The 15,946-nt window shown below is 35.8% G+C and overlaps 1 protein-coding gene across 2 annotated transcripts in view; it reads left to right on the forward strand.

Moving 5' to 3' along the window:
• Window positions 1–15,946, forward strand: part of Edil3 (EGF-like repeats and discoidin I-like domains 3) — a 501,754-nt gene that overhangs the window by 293,840 nt on the left and 191,968 nt on the right. The window lies entirely within an intron of this gene.

The following is a 15,946-nucleotide window of genomic DNA, read 5'->3' on the forward strand; positions in this document are numbered from 1 at the left end:
CCATAGCAGATTGGAGCCATTAATTTACTCTAGATATTTGGTGGCTGCTTCTCCAGATTCTCTTTTGTGTTACACAGCTGTGCAACAACCTTGAGACTCAGTGCCAGTCTTCATACTGAAATTTCAGACTTTTGCAAAATATGGCTGCTTAATATTACAATTATTCTTATACTGTTTTACATTTTTAACTTATTATTTAACACAAATGGTTCATCATTCTGTTCAGAAAGTAAAATGGGATATTGGGAGAATGAAACCCATGCAATTTTCTTTTTGATGAAAAAAATCACAGGTGAAAATTTCCTGAATATGTGTATTTCCTTGTATATGTGTATCTATGTTAACACAGAGAGATGCAGATACACATATACAAGTGACATTACACAGTTTGAGAAGCTTGTGTATGTATATAGAAATACAGACTTGTGTAGATAGATAGATAGATAGATAGATAGATAGATAGACATATACATACATACAACAGACATTACACAGACTGAGCAGAAAAAATATATATATACACACATATATATTCATACAGATAATATTTATAATACACACATAGGGCTGGAGAGATGGCCCAGCAGTTAAGAGCACTGGCTGCTCTTCTGAAGGTCCTGAGTTCAAATCCCAGCTAACACATGATGGCTCACAACCATCAGTAACAAGATCTGATGCCCTCCTCTGGAGTGTCTGGACACAGTTACAGTGTACTTACATACAATAAATAAATACAAATCTTTTAAAAAATACACACATATATTTATATACATAAAATAGACATTATGTAGACTGAGCAGGATATGTATATATGCATATGTATAAACACAAGTGACATAGAAATGAGTGGATCGCATATTTATACATATATAAATACATACAATTGATATTGTACAAACTGAGTAGCTTGTACAAAAGTATGCAAGACAAAAGTTGGATACTTCAGTCCTTCTTAGAAGGAGAACAAAAATACTCACAGGAGTAAATATGGAGATTAAGTGTAGAGCAGAGACTAAAGGAAAGGCCACCCAGAGACTGTACCACCTGGGAATTCATCCCACACAGAGTTAACAAATCCAGACCCTATTGTAGGTGCCAACAAGTGTTTGCTGACAGGAGCCTGGAATATTTGTTTCCTGAGAGGCTCTAACAGTGCTTGACTAATACAGAGGTAGATGCTTGCAGCCAACAATAGGACTGAGCACAGGGTCCCCAAAGGAGGAGTTAGCAAAAGGACTGAAGGAGTTGAAGGAGTTTGCAACCCCATTGGAAGAACAACAATATCAACCAACCAGACCCCCCAGAGCACACAGGGACTAATCCATCAACCAAGGAGTACACATGGCTCCAGATGCATATGTAGCAGAGGATGGCCTTGTCAGACATCAGTGGGAGGAGAGGTCCTTGGTCCTATGAAGGCTCGATAGATGCCCCAGTGTAGGGGAATCTAGGACAGGGAGGTGGGAGTGGGCTAGTGTGTAGAGAAACACCTTCATAGAAGCAGGGGAAGAAAGGTTGGGATAGGGAGCTTCCAGGAAAGGGGGGGAGGGGATCCGAGAAAGGGAATAATATTTGAAATGTAAATAAAGAAAATATCCAATAAAAAAAGAGAACGTTTTATTATCTTTGGGCCTTCCTAAATAAATGTGAGTATTCCTGTATTTAAAAAAAAAAAAACAAGAAAAAAAAAACCAATGCATATGTATACACACACGTATATACATATAAGTAACACTAAACAGACTGAGTGGGTTGTATTTATGAATGAATATGTACACACACACACACGCACATGCACACATATACAAGTTAAAAAGTAGTTAAAGAAGAGGCCATGAACTTGAAAGAGAGCAACAAAGGTTTGGAATGATGAAAGAGAAGGGTAGTATATTGTAATTGCATTACAATCCAGAAGAAATGAAATAATAAAGAAGAAATGTTCTTTTAGTTTCAGATAGCTAAACATTTTGTTTTCTAATGCTACTAATAGATATTTATCTGAAAAGAAATCTCTGCCTTCCAGCCAGGATCACATTTAAACACACCTAATTTATTAATGTTCTTCACTATATTCTCTCTGTGTTCTTGGGGATCTAAAAAAGAGAATGAAAGCATTTTTTTTTCATGTTGTCATGCTGAACCAGAAAAGGCGGTTCTGTGTGGGAGAAAATCAAGGGGGTTCAGTTTAGTAGGAAATATCTGTTACTTTATTCTCTGATATGCACTTGATTAGCTGACATATTACTGATTGCTTCACTAAAATTGCCAACAGCTAAAACAGCTATTCTAAATGTATCATTCATTGTTTGGATAATAGATTGGTTGGGAAATAGTCATCACATATGTGCCTTTTAAAGTTGTGATCTGATTTGTCACAGTGTTAATGTGAGGCTCTTTCCTAAGAGACCCTGATTTTCTACCACTGAAGGCAAGTGCCTGCCAGACACAGACCTATTTTAAAAGGAGGTTATTTAATTAGCTATTTTTATTTCCAGCGAGGCTGGAAATATACTGTGGGGAATCATTTCATTTTCATTCATTACAGAAGCCATGGTTTATATTTCCCCCAGGCAAAGAGCTTTATCTGACAAGTTGAATGCTTTAGTGACAAAAATATCTGATGACGGATATGGTATTAAGAAGATGCCAAGTGACATGATGCTTTGAATCACTTTCCTTAACTCTATGATTAATAGCTATGCATATGTGTGTATTTACAATTTTTATTAGTGAGCATTATGCATGGGAGATATGAGTAGCTTTCCCCCCCGATTGTTATTTCTGTGAGAAGAGATGAATGGATGTAAACCTGTCTGGATCCGTGGCATATGTTTAGACCATCGGTCTCTAGGTATTTCCAGTAAAATCGATTTCACCCATCCATGAATTTTGATCTCAGCTCTGTTTAACTGAAGTAAAACAACAAACATACTACAAGTCACTAAAGGCATACTGGTGGCAAAATATTCTAAGTTTTTACTCTGTATTGTTCCTGATCTTTTGAACAAACCTATAAGTGAGAGGAGGAGTGACCTCCTCTCTGATACACAGATGATTCATCCCTTAGTATAAATATTTTGTGTTATGCTGATATTGTGTCGATGTTTAAAAAATAAAGATACCAGGCTCCTGCACAAGCCATTCTTAATTAATTGTAGGATGTGTTTCCTGGCACTGGGACTTCTAAACAGTGTTCTATGTTAACACAATATGCAGCAAAACTGAAGAAAATATTCATCTGGAACTTTCAAAGCTTAAGTAAATTAAGCAAACTCTTGCTAGTGTATGCAATGGTGTCAGTATTTGGAGGCTGATTATGGGATGGATCCCCAGATATGGCAGTCTCTAGACGGTCCATCCTTTCATCTCAGCTCCAAACTGTGTCTCTGTGTTTCATGGGTGTTTTGTTCCCAATTCTAAGAAGGGGCAAAGTGTCCACACTTTGGTCTTCGTTCTTCCTGAGTTTCATGTGTTTAGCAAATTGTATCTTATGTGTAGTATTCTAATAGTTTAAAAAATTGATATGTGTGATATACCTTTACATGTCCATGAAAGTATATTTATCTATTTATTCATTAGACTGATTTATATAGCAATACTGTACTGTCCTGCAATATACAGAAAATAGCTTTTAATTCCATATGGACATTTTGTTGCACATATCTGATACACAATTTCATTTGAGCAGCTCAAGATTTAAGTCTGTATTTAAGACTTGAAATGTGTACCTGCCCACTAAAATATAGGCATTACTGGCAAAAGTTCAAGCAATTTCTCCTTCCAATAATGTGTCCCACAAAGTGTTTAACCCAGACAACACATAACCTTGGGGTCTGCTTTATTATTAAAAGTAATAAACTTGAAAAGAAGCAGAAGTCAAAATGTCTGTTTTACCGGCCTGTTCTCTATCCATCACACTGTAAAACAGTTCCAGTGTGAATCTCTGCTGAATGGAAGATAATGTTCGAGGAGCTAGCCTCAGCTCTCAAAATTCATAATAAAACTGTTACTCTATTAAATTCCCCAAGAATGTTCTTCTCATAAAGGGAGTAAGGCATTCTGGGTTTTAGTAGCTTTACATTTATTACACTCAAAAATTCTCATTGAATTATCCCCTTCAGGACTACTGAAAGCATTGTAAATTCCATATGTAAAACTTTATTAGTACTGTCTTCTGTGGGGATGCTCAATTTGTACATGATTAGTGTGAAGAATGTCTCAGCTGCAACCTGAAAAAGCTGGATATACATGTATGTATATGTGTACGTATATATGTGTGTGTATGTATGTATGTATGTATGTATGTACTATACATATATGGATGTATGGATGTAAGCTTAAAAACAAAAGAGGAAAAAAGGCACAGTTGAGACTCTAACTTCCAGGGCTGACATTCGAAGGCTGTGATTTTGCAGCGTGCATTTGCCTCCCTTGCAGAAGGCCTAGGGTAGAAGCTCTTCAATGTGCAGACAGAGCAGCCTCAGTCCATTTTAGTTACCTGAACCAGCCACACTAGTTTTCTGGACTGCATATATAACAGGCCCTTTTCTCGTTTAGGTGAAGCAAACATCTCTTCACATTATAAAATAGAATACATGCAATAGAAGTTTCTAAAATCCACACGAGCCGATCATTATCTGCGCACTCTCACACACTGCTCTGGTTTCAGAATTTGTGCCACGATTCCCACGGTAACTAGTCTGAAAGCTCATTGTGCTGCACTGTGCAGTCTGCAACAGCTTCTTTAACCTCGTGCATTTCATTTGACCTCTAGAATATTGAGACACCACATGTGACCCGAGGTAATTTACAGTGGAAAACTGTGTAAAAATACTGTACATGATAGGGAGAGCTGATGATTAGATTTGGACTATTATTAATCTCAGGAATAAAATCCATTGCTTGGTTTGCCAATAATATTGCTTTATAGCCAAACTTGCAGAAGAAATGCTTTGTAAAACTTGTCCTGATATACATCTGAGAAAAGCATTCAAAAGATAAAAAAATAAATTAAAAGGGTGGCAATGCGTCTTTACCACAGGCTGAACATTTTCATTCACCATTCAAGCTGCCCAACAATTAAGCCCCCATCCCTCCTTAGCGTTTTATTTTGACCCTATTTTCACTGTTGATTCTGTACTGTGCAGATGTATACGTTGCAAGTAAGTAATAATAGGTATAAATCTTCAGGTTTATTAGCTGCAGGATTTTGACTATTCTGACACTTCATGCCACCCTGCCTGCTTCATAACTGGGGAAAGATGCATAATTCACTCTGAATGGTATCCCTAGTACAAGTCCCTGAAACTGTGCCTATCACCTTAAAAGCCCATGCAGTGCTTCTATTTAAAAGTGTGCATCACAAACACACCAGGACACACTCTTTGCTGTATTCCTGCGGCACTCTTTGCAGGGATGACATGGTTATCATTGGATTGTGCTGAGTTACATAAATTATCACAGCAAGAAAGTTGATCTTTGACTACTAGGGAACATGGACACTTCTACTTACGGAATACCCAGCATGCCTCATAAATAGACATGAAATTTAGTTTTGAAGCACATTAAAAGGTAATTTCCTATTGTAATTTGACGTATTTAAGTCTTAACATTTGCCTGAGTTAGACCAGTTAATTGAAATTAATAATATATCATAATTGGTTTGACAGAAGGCAAGTGAGAAAAGCATATCCCCACTTTACAGGAAAAGTAGCTCTATGGCTAATAATTATGTCCATAATATTATGTGGGCTTCATTTTAAGTTGGCATTTCCTCTACTTCCAATTTTATTATTTTTTATTCTATGTTCTCAAGTCCCAGAAGAAAATAAAAGCATCTATTTTTTTAAATTTTGTCAACCACTCAATCTGGTGAATCCTTTGGTGATAATATCTGTATTTGAAAATTATTTCATCTCAAAAAAGAGAAAGTTATAATTCCAAAAGCTGTAGCTTGTTTTACATTAGCTCTGGAAACTGAGAGATGCAAATCTGTAAGGCATTGTGTTTCATGTTTCAAAAGTATATATTAGAGAGAGGCAGAGCTTCTACATTTGAGAAATATATTATTCTCATTCATAATCTCATAGAAAAAAAATATACACAAATAGTTGTTCCACTGTCCTTTATTAAGGACACTACCTGGTCTTTTTCTAATATATGACAATAAGAAAACAAAACTTCTAATAGAATGTGAGAAATAGCTTCTAGTGACCCATGTAATAGAACCATATCACTCATGAATACGAAAAAATAGCATAGGTCTGTGCTAAGAAATCCACATCAGACACAAAGAAATTTAAATTTTATTGCAGATAGGCTTAATTTAAAAAAAAAGGTTTTGGAGGTTGCCGTGGTGTATTGCCAAGGCATCTGGTTTATGCACTGTTGCAGAGAAGTTCTTGCTTGTGGAGGGAAACATATGTTGTGAAATGGGCCTTTCACTTTAAGGTTCTTTTAGGGCAAACACCCTGAGTACTTCAAATAGAAGAGAAACAGGAATGCTCCATGGGGCTTGGTCAATGGTGGGTTCCGGAAAGACTTCTTTGAGTCTCTGTACCTTCTCATTCTCACCCTATGTCCCAGGAGGTGACTTTCATCTTCTCTCCCTCCTGCAGCCAAATCAATGTGTTCCTGCTCTTCCCCTGAGGTAAGTCTTCTTCTGACTGTCTGTCTTCCCTCCGTCTCTTGCCCCCTTTCTGCTGACACTACTTCCTAAAACCAGGGAAATGATAATCTTGAGAGAAATCAGATCAAAGGATTGGGTGTCTTCAGAAAATATACCTTGTGAGATTCTTTTAACCCTCTGGTCACAATGGAAGGAGAAAAAAAAGTCTAAATGCCTTTTTGCCAATTTAGGGCCAGGTCTCAAGACAAGTAACATAAAACAAATACTAGGAATAAATGAAAGCTCTGGTACAAGTGGCACAGCAGGGAGCTTCCATTTGAATCAGCATTAATTCTGCAGAATTGGAGGTCAGCAGTAATCTATTTACCGGTCCTCATGCTCAGCACAATTACCACGCTATGCTAAGCACAGCAGAGCATTTGCTTGTATGAGAAGATGAGATGCCCAGAGGAAAAGAGGACTGGAGATGTTTAAAAGAGATTTGTTTCTTACAAGGATGTAATTTGAAATCCTTTCATTCTAAAGATGTGCCTGAATACTGTGATAGAGCAAATGAAAGCCAAGCATCCCTGTTACAATGCAGCCATGCATCGAACTTATTTGAAAGCCTTAATCAGCACATGGAGAAGCAAGATGTCAGACATCTTGAGGCTCTGCTTACTTGTCAGCTGCAAGATCGATAGAATGCAGATGCCATTCCTTGCCACACTCCAGAGAGTGTTTGCAGAGTGAGAAGGACTTCACTCTGGAGCTATTCTTCTCACATTGGTTAATGCTCTCGAGAGGACACTTGAGTTGGACACTTGACCGAGCTGGCTCAGCTGCTCCTGTTAAACCTGCTGGGTGACACCATTCTGTTGCTCAATGGTGTTAATTTAAACAGTAGGCCTTAGGGTCAGGAGCGATTTCCAGTTCATTCAGACAACCAGGAGTGCAGTTATTTTAAGGGACTATGTAAATTAAGGCTGAACATATATAGTCTTTACTGTTTAATCAATTCATTAATTTAGGTGCATTGATAACAATCTGAAAAAACAAGTACAGAAGAAGCATGTATAAACAGAATCTCACAGCCAGCAAATATGGACCACCATTTACACTACTAGAGACTCCCTTTAGCTGCAGAACTCAGCACAAAGCATACTGCTGCTGTACTTACTATAGGGGCAGTGATGGGGTATTTCAGAAACCCTTTATAATAAAAAGAGATCCTCCCAGTCTTGGGGAAGCCCTTCGTCCTCATTGAGGATATAAAGAATTTTTAGGGGAAGCCTCTGAACTTTAGAACATATAAATGAAAATTACTTCATTTTAAATGAATTGCATAAATAAAACTTTGCAGTGACTCCTATAATTTATAATTTGGATTAGTTACTTTTGTCTTTAAAAACACAGTTTCTTCTAAAGATACTTTTAAAAAGTTATGCTGTCATTAAGTTTATGGTAGATACGATGAAAAATAAAATCCCATCTTACAAATCGTAACTCCCACTTGTTGGTGCAATGGACATGCAGACACAATAGAGATGGAGAGTTGTAGGCATCAGGGACGTGCTTGAGAATCATAGGATGTTTCCCTTCTCAATACTGTCCCTGCAGCTGGGGAGATGGGAGAATTTGGATCAGTGGCGTATGCAGGCGAAACAAAGAAGGATCTTCCCTGTTTAATCCAGCAGCAATAATCAGTTTTGACGCATTTCTCAAGAGGAATTAAATTTAATGGTTTTATATGTTAAGCTTAACATGTGTTCCCATCAATGAAAGAGAGCACTACCTTTGTTATGTGTAACCTAGGATAGTAAGGTATCTTGGTTCCTCCCTCCACTACTCTAATACAGATCATTACTAGTTCTACCAAACTTTACTTTTGAAAGTTTATAACTCTTCATCTTTGCTAACCAACCTTTAGATATGCATTTTCCCACTGTGATGTTAATTATTTCATTATAATTCTAATATATATATATATATATATATATATGATATATATATACATTTAACTTTATAGTGGAAATGATTAACATTAAATGAGAATATGGCCACAATTACAATATTTTAAATCCCTACACAGACACAAGCAAGCTCTTCCTCAGTCTTGTTAATGTACTTCCTCCCTGCAGCTCTTAACCACTCCCTAAAAAAAATCTATGAAGCTTTTTTTCTACAAAATTGCCTCTACTTTCCTTATCATCTCAACCTATCTCCTCTCCAGTTCTATGCTAGCTCCCAATATTTTCCAGGCATTCTTTCCTCAAACACAAGCCTGGACTATGATTCCCTCTTCCAACAATTTTCTTCATTCAGTAGAACCCCACTACACTCAACATATGAAAAATTATTTTTATCTCCTCTATGAAACCAAATTCTCACTGAGAAATGGACTGTAATGATACCTTAGTAGCTTGTTCTTCCTTCTCTTTCAGTTATTACAGTTAGAGTCACCTTACAGAAAGTCTACCTCTGATCATCTAAGACACTGTCAATAGGATTTATAACTGTCATATTTTTTCTTCATAGTTCTTCTCAGGTTGTGGTCATTTCTTGGCATTTATTTGTTTATAGTTCACATCACCACAAAACATACTGATTCTTTGAGAATAAAGGGTTTCTTATAGTTTGTTCATTCCTTGTATGGATACTTCAAAAGTGTATCCAGTTAATGGAGGATAGATGGACTTTAGACAGATAAGCACATAATAAGAGTTCAGTAAATTAGTCAAACTTGAATTGGTCTATGATAAGTTTGTCAGGTTGTCTAAAGAATCAGAATTAGTAGAATGAATGATAAAAGTACCAGAATTAATAGAATGAATGAGTATATATATTTATAAATGTATATATTCAAATATATATATATTCAGATCATATATTCAGATCATATATTCAGAAATATATATTCAGAAATACATATAAAATAGGAACATTTTTTCATACTTGAGAAGCTGAAAATCTAGTAGTTGTTCATGAGGCTGGATGCCTTAGCAGTCCCAATCTTGTGTGAAAACAAGGAGGTTCCTGGAGAACTGCTGGTGCTTTGTTGTCACTAGAAAGCTGGAATTGTTGATCTATGTTAGAGAAGGAATCTGAATCTGCAGCAGTTGCACCAAGTTAAATGAGCATGTCAGCAAGAGGGAAGGCCAAGTGAGCAAATATAAACAATCCTCCTTCCATTCATTGTCCTTTGTAATCTGGCTGCTACCAAAAGGTGTGAAGTATATTTGGAGTGGGTGTTGGTGCATCACTTAAGGCAATCCGAACAGGCTCTGTACTTAGTTGATTCTAATTTGTGTAAAGTTAAAAAGCCATTATACTTAAATCAGGGTTTGGGCCACTGACAGTGTCCAGCTAACGTCTTAGAGCCTTGGCGAATGCTAGTGTGAAGCAATCTCAGGGCCACCCTTTACCGTCAAGAGTCGCCTCTGGACCTCACTGTCATTCTCTCGCACTTACTGTTTCAATGCATCTCATTCGGTGAGCACTTTCGTATCCAGAGGCCCTAGCAATATTTTTTGTATTACCGTGGTGTTCATTCTCCTATCCTCTTCACAGAGAATGTGATTTCCCGAAATAACGCAGCAGCAGAAGAAACAAACTCAATCTCTAAAGAATCACTCTACATTCCATATCCATTTTCATAGGATTAACTTCTGCGTCCATGAGTCCTCAGTTATGAAGTAGTATGATACCTACTTTCTTCTTTAAAGGAGTAGACTGGATATCATGTACAAATACTCAGTGGGATGTAATCTTCAAACACAGAGTTGTCATTCTATGTGCTAGCTCTGAATTATTATTGCATATTTCATTTTCATTTTGTAATAGTGATGGCAAATACAACCATAATATATTTGGAGCATCTTGCTATGAATTGCCTAAGGTCACTTAATCTTAGGTCTATAAACATTTTCATTTTGAATTGTAACATCTTCTTTTATTATTATACTGTTGCATTTAATAGGGCAGTGGAGAGCATGGGCTAAAGAAAATTAGATTCTGAACCTTTTATGATGATGACATCCATTTGTTTGTGATCCCCATCATTAGAGAAGGAAGCTGTTATTGTGACAATGTGTCCTTGTGGGATAAAAGCAAGGTTTGAATTTGCTCATCAGCTTCCTGTTTAAAAAAAAAAAAGCTTCAGTAGCTGTGTTCAGCACCTATTTATTGAGCACTTATGCATGGAAAGATGTTGTAGTGAATATTTCTAGTGCTATTTAAAAGAACTAAAAGACCAGAAGACCAGAATCACTTCAACTGGGATCCAGTTAAAAGGAAATTTAAGGACATTATAGAGCAGTGTTCTTTAGTTACAAATGAAAGTCATATTTTACTGATAAATTGAGTATAATCATACTTTGAGTAGAAAAATAACACAGGGTTGCATACTTCAAGTAGAAAAATAACACAGGGTTGAAGAGGCAGCTCAGCAGTTAAGGAACACAGGAACATGGGCTGCTTTCAAAGACAATCCAGCTTCTATTCCCAGCACCTACATGATAGCTCACAACTATCTAACTTCAGTTCTAGGAGATTTCATGCCCTCCTCAGTCCACAGACACACACAGAGGTAAATGTGTGTGTGTGTGCGTGTATGTAATACTTTTTAAAGTTAAAGAAAACATCATCAATGATAATTAACATGGAGAAAATAAAATGTTATCTTTTAGACTCAGGCTTCATTGAGCAATACCTCATAATTTACAGTGCTTGATTTTCTTATATATGTAAGTGAAACAGTAAAATGCCGATGTTGTAAAAGATTGTTAGATGAAAACCAACAATATGGATTTGAGGATTGATAAAAGCAATGCTTATATACTTGGCATAAAAATGAGTCTTGTTTAAAAATACTTAATAGACACAAATACTTTATGAATATAACATATGAGCATACTTTTAAAATTTTTTTATTGTCAAATGAATGACTGTGTGACTAATGAGAGGTTGCTGTAGGTTGGGAGCCATAGCTTCCTGGTTGTGTTATTGTACATAAACTTTAAAAAGTGTATCATCTAAATCACTCAGCTACCACTATGGACTATGCTGGTTTCTCTTAGATCCTCCTTGCCTCCATATGCTAGGAACAATGTCCTAGCAGCTTTTTATCTGCAGCTATCTAATGCAGATTATTTGCAATGTGGAAAAAGAATATTTTTCATATTTTGTTTGATTGTATGAGACAAGATCTCACATAGCCTGGGATGACCTGAAACTTACTATGGAGCTTGACAAAAACAAAAAACAAAAAACAAAAAACAAAAAACAAAAAACAAAAAAAAACCAAACCAAAACAAAAAAACCCCCAACAAAACAAAACAAAACAAAACAACAACAACAACAACAACAACAACAACAACAAACCCATGAACTTCTGATCCTTCTTTTTCTATCTTCTTATGCTGGGAAAATGCACCACTACACAGGGTTTATGTAAGGATGAGCGCTCCATCTTTCTTCAGGCTAGGCCAACACAACTGTTCTATTTTCTCAGTCTCAGAAAAGTTTCTTGCTGTGGCAACCTGTACGTTTCCACATGTTTGTTTGTTGATTCAAGCAAGGTGATACTGAGGGTTATGTGCATATAAAACATCACAGATACATTTCAGGAAGGCCCTATTATAGTTCATAAGATCGAATATGACTACGATAGAAAGAATCGAGTGAAGAAATATAGGCAGAAATTTGACTTCAGTATTGTAATCACTGAGCATCCAAAATATGAAGAAGTGATTCTACTACATATGTCTGTTCCTGGTTGTATTAGTTAGGTTTCATTGTTGTGAAGACACATCATGACTACTGCAACTCTTACATTTTTTTATTTAATATTTTTTATTATTACGTATTTTCCTCAATTACATTTAGAATGCTATCCCAAAAGTCCCCCATACCCCCCCCCCAACTTCCCTACCCACCCATTCCCATTTTTTGGCCCTGGCATTCCCCTGTACTGGGGCATATAAAGTTTGCGTGTCCAATGGGCCTCTCTTTCCAGTGAAGGCCGACTAGGCCATCTTTTGATACATATGCAGCTATAGTCAACAATTAACTCTTACATTTAATTGAGGCTGGCTTATGGTTTCAGAGGTTAAGTCTATTATCATCACAGTGGGAAGCATGGCAGCCTTCAGGCAGACATAGTGCTAGAAGAGCCTAGAGAGTTATATGTCTTGATCTTCAGGAGACTCTCCTCTGCAGGCAGCCAGGAAGATGGTCTCATCCTCACTGGGCAGAGCCTGAACATAAGAAGAGAACTCAATATTCATAAGGGAAACTGGTCTGAAGTTCTCTATCTTTGTTGGGTCTTTCTGTGGTTGAGGTATCAGAGTAATTGTGGCTTCATAGAATGAATTTGGTAGAGTACCATCTGCTTCTATTTTGTGGAATAGCTTGTGAAGAACTAGAATTAGATCTTCTCTGGAGGTCTGTTAGAACTCTGCACTAAACCCATCTGGTCCTGGGCTTTATTTTTTGGTTGGGAGACTATTAATGACTGCTTCTATTTCTTTAGGGGATATAGGACTGTTTAGATCATTAACCTGATCCTGATTTAACTTTGGTACCTGGTATCTGTCTAGAAATTTGTCCATTTCATCCAGGTTTTCCAGTTTTGTTGAGTATAGCCTTTTGTAGAAGGATCTGATGGTGTTTTGGATTTCTTCAGGATATGTTGTTATGTCTCCCTTTTCATTTCTGATTTTGTTAATTAGGATGCTGACCCTGTGCCATCTAGTGAGTCTGGCTAAGGGTTTATCTATCTTGTTGATTTTCTCAAAGAACCAGCTCCTCTTTTGTTTGATTCTTTGAATAGACCCCCTTCTTCCCCCCCCCCCCCACAGAGTTTGTGTCTCTAGCTGCATATGTATCAGAAGATGGCCTAGTTGGCCATCAGTGGAAAGAGAGGCCCATTGGTCTTGCAAACTTTATATGCCTAAGTACAGGGGAATGCCAGGGCCAAGAAGTGGGAGGGGGGAGGAGAGTGGGGGCGATAGGGCATGGGGGACTTTTGGGAAAACATTGGAAAAGTAAATGAAGAAAATACCTAATTAAAAAAAGAGAGAGAGAGAGAACTCAAAGCCTACTTCCTGCACTTTCTCCAACAAGGCCATGTCCACTCAAACAAGGCCACCTAATAATAATGCCACTCACTATGGACCAAACATTCAAACACATTAGTCTATGGGGGTCATATCTATTCAAACCATCACAGTGTGTTGAATACAGAATTGATGGATCTTCAGAACCTATGTTTTATGAAACTTAAATGAGGATTGCAAACAATGAGTAGAATTTCTTGGCACCATAGTGTCCACCCGTAACTTAAATGAGTTTAACTTCTCCACACAGTTGACTGAGAAATGAGAAAGAAAAGAAATAATAACGAAATGAACATCATTTATTTGCATTCTGCTTATGATAACTTGAAAGTTCATAGTGAATTTTTGTGAGTATGTGGCCTAATAAGGAGAGTTGGGTAGTTTAAATGTAACAATTAAAAGGACCTACTGAATAGTATGGTTGAACATCTAATCTCTTATTTCAAAGTACGGAAAACACCATCCAAAATGATATAAAAACTTCAGATGTGCATTTCTAAATGCTATTCAGCTCTTGCTAAGGCTTCCATGAACTTTAATCGATCAAGATAGGCTCTGTAACTGTCACCAATGTATTTAGTGGTCTAATATAAGTAGTTTGCAGTAAAGAATGTCTCTGCTTTCATCAATTTAGTATCCAAACATTACACAAAGAACAAACAGGTCATTGAGATTCCTTTAATGGTATTAGTCTTTTGTTAATTACTTTTTTAATGTTTGATATAATTACATCATTCTCCGATTCATAACTTCGTTTTTCATTAAATATTCTCACATATAAAAATGTATATATATTTGTACATCCCTGAAATCATAGGTACAATCTACATGGCAACATTTTCGCAACCTTATACAAAGAACTACAGCCAAAAGCTGGGCTCATCAAAAAGTTGGGCTCCTGCAGTTTTATAGCCCAACCAAGAGTAATAATGAAAGTTTCATAGCCTTTGATGAAATCTGTAAAATTCTTGAGGCTTAAAATGTGAAAGAAAACAAAAGGTCACAGAATCAACATTTAAGTTTTCAGTGTTCAGTGATAATAAATATGAACATTAGTTTTTTATGAAGTTTCTAACACTGTAATTATAAGAATGATTGACTTCTTAATGAAATATACTGTTCTTTCAGATAATGATAAACAGGTCAAATGCATGCAAAAAGGAGCACACTAGATATAACAGTTCAAAAGAACCTTTTTAAATTTTTAATTGCAAGGAAGCCATTTTACTTTTCTAATCTCATTTTTCCTAAAATAATATGATAAATACTTACCCATATCTGCATTCTTAAAGTTCTAAGGCTATTTGAAAAGTGTTATTAATTTTCATAGAGTTGTTTAATTGAATGAGCAAGTGTTAGAAAATAGATATGGTTAATGACAATGAAATCAGTGACCAATGAGAAACAAAATGGATAAATTAATTATACTTAATAAAGTAAATGATTAAAACCTAAACTCATCTTGGTAGTCATCACCAATCAAGCTGATTTATATAGAGAGACATTAATAAGAGCAATATTCTCTAGTCACAGGTTCATGAATTCATATAACATATTGTAATAAATATCATAGTAGAATTATTGTTGATTTTCCAAATCTGCATCATAAGAAATTGGGCATATGTTAATGAAAATTTAAAGTATTAGTTTTTCCTATGTTATCATTTTATTACTATTGAACTTTTAAACTAAACTTAAAATAAGTGAAAATTTATGAACTGTAAAATATATTTGTAGTGTAAATATATGGCTGTAATTTCACTTTTAATTTTAAGAACTAAACACATTTGAAATATAAGATCATATTATCTTAACCAATGCTTAAATCTTATTAATTTAAATTTTTATTAGTAATTTTTTAACATTCCAAGTTATACATTTGTAGAAAATGTATAGATACTTAAAATATATGGACTATACATTCAAAATTGTAAATTTTCATTCAAAATATTTGAGTAACATTTTAAGTTTATTGCATACTCTAAAAATGCCATATATTCTGTTTCATAGTGATGTGTTATTTGAATGAAAATAATTGAATTATACTGTTTCTGCAATGTAGATTTCATAGTAACTATTATGTTTCAACAAATTTCTATACTGAGTCTTTATGAAATCATATCTAACTTATACAAGTTTAAATTGGTATCTGTAACAGTGAAAAATGTTAGCATCACAGTAATTTTGATTCAAAATTCATGTGTTCTAGTGAAGAGAAAAT

This window comes from Mus musculus, chromosome 13 (genome assembly GCF_000001635.26).
Source record: "Mus musculus strain C57BL/6J chromosome 13, GRCm38.p6 C57BL/6J".
Taxonomy (NCBI): Eukaryota; Metazoa; Chordata; class Mammalia; order Rodentia; family Muridae; genus Mus; species Mus musculus.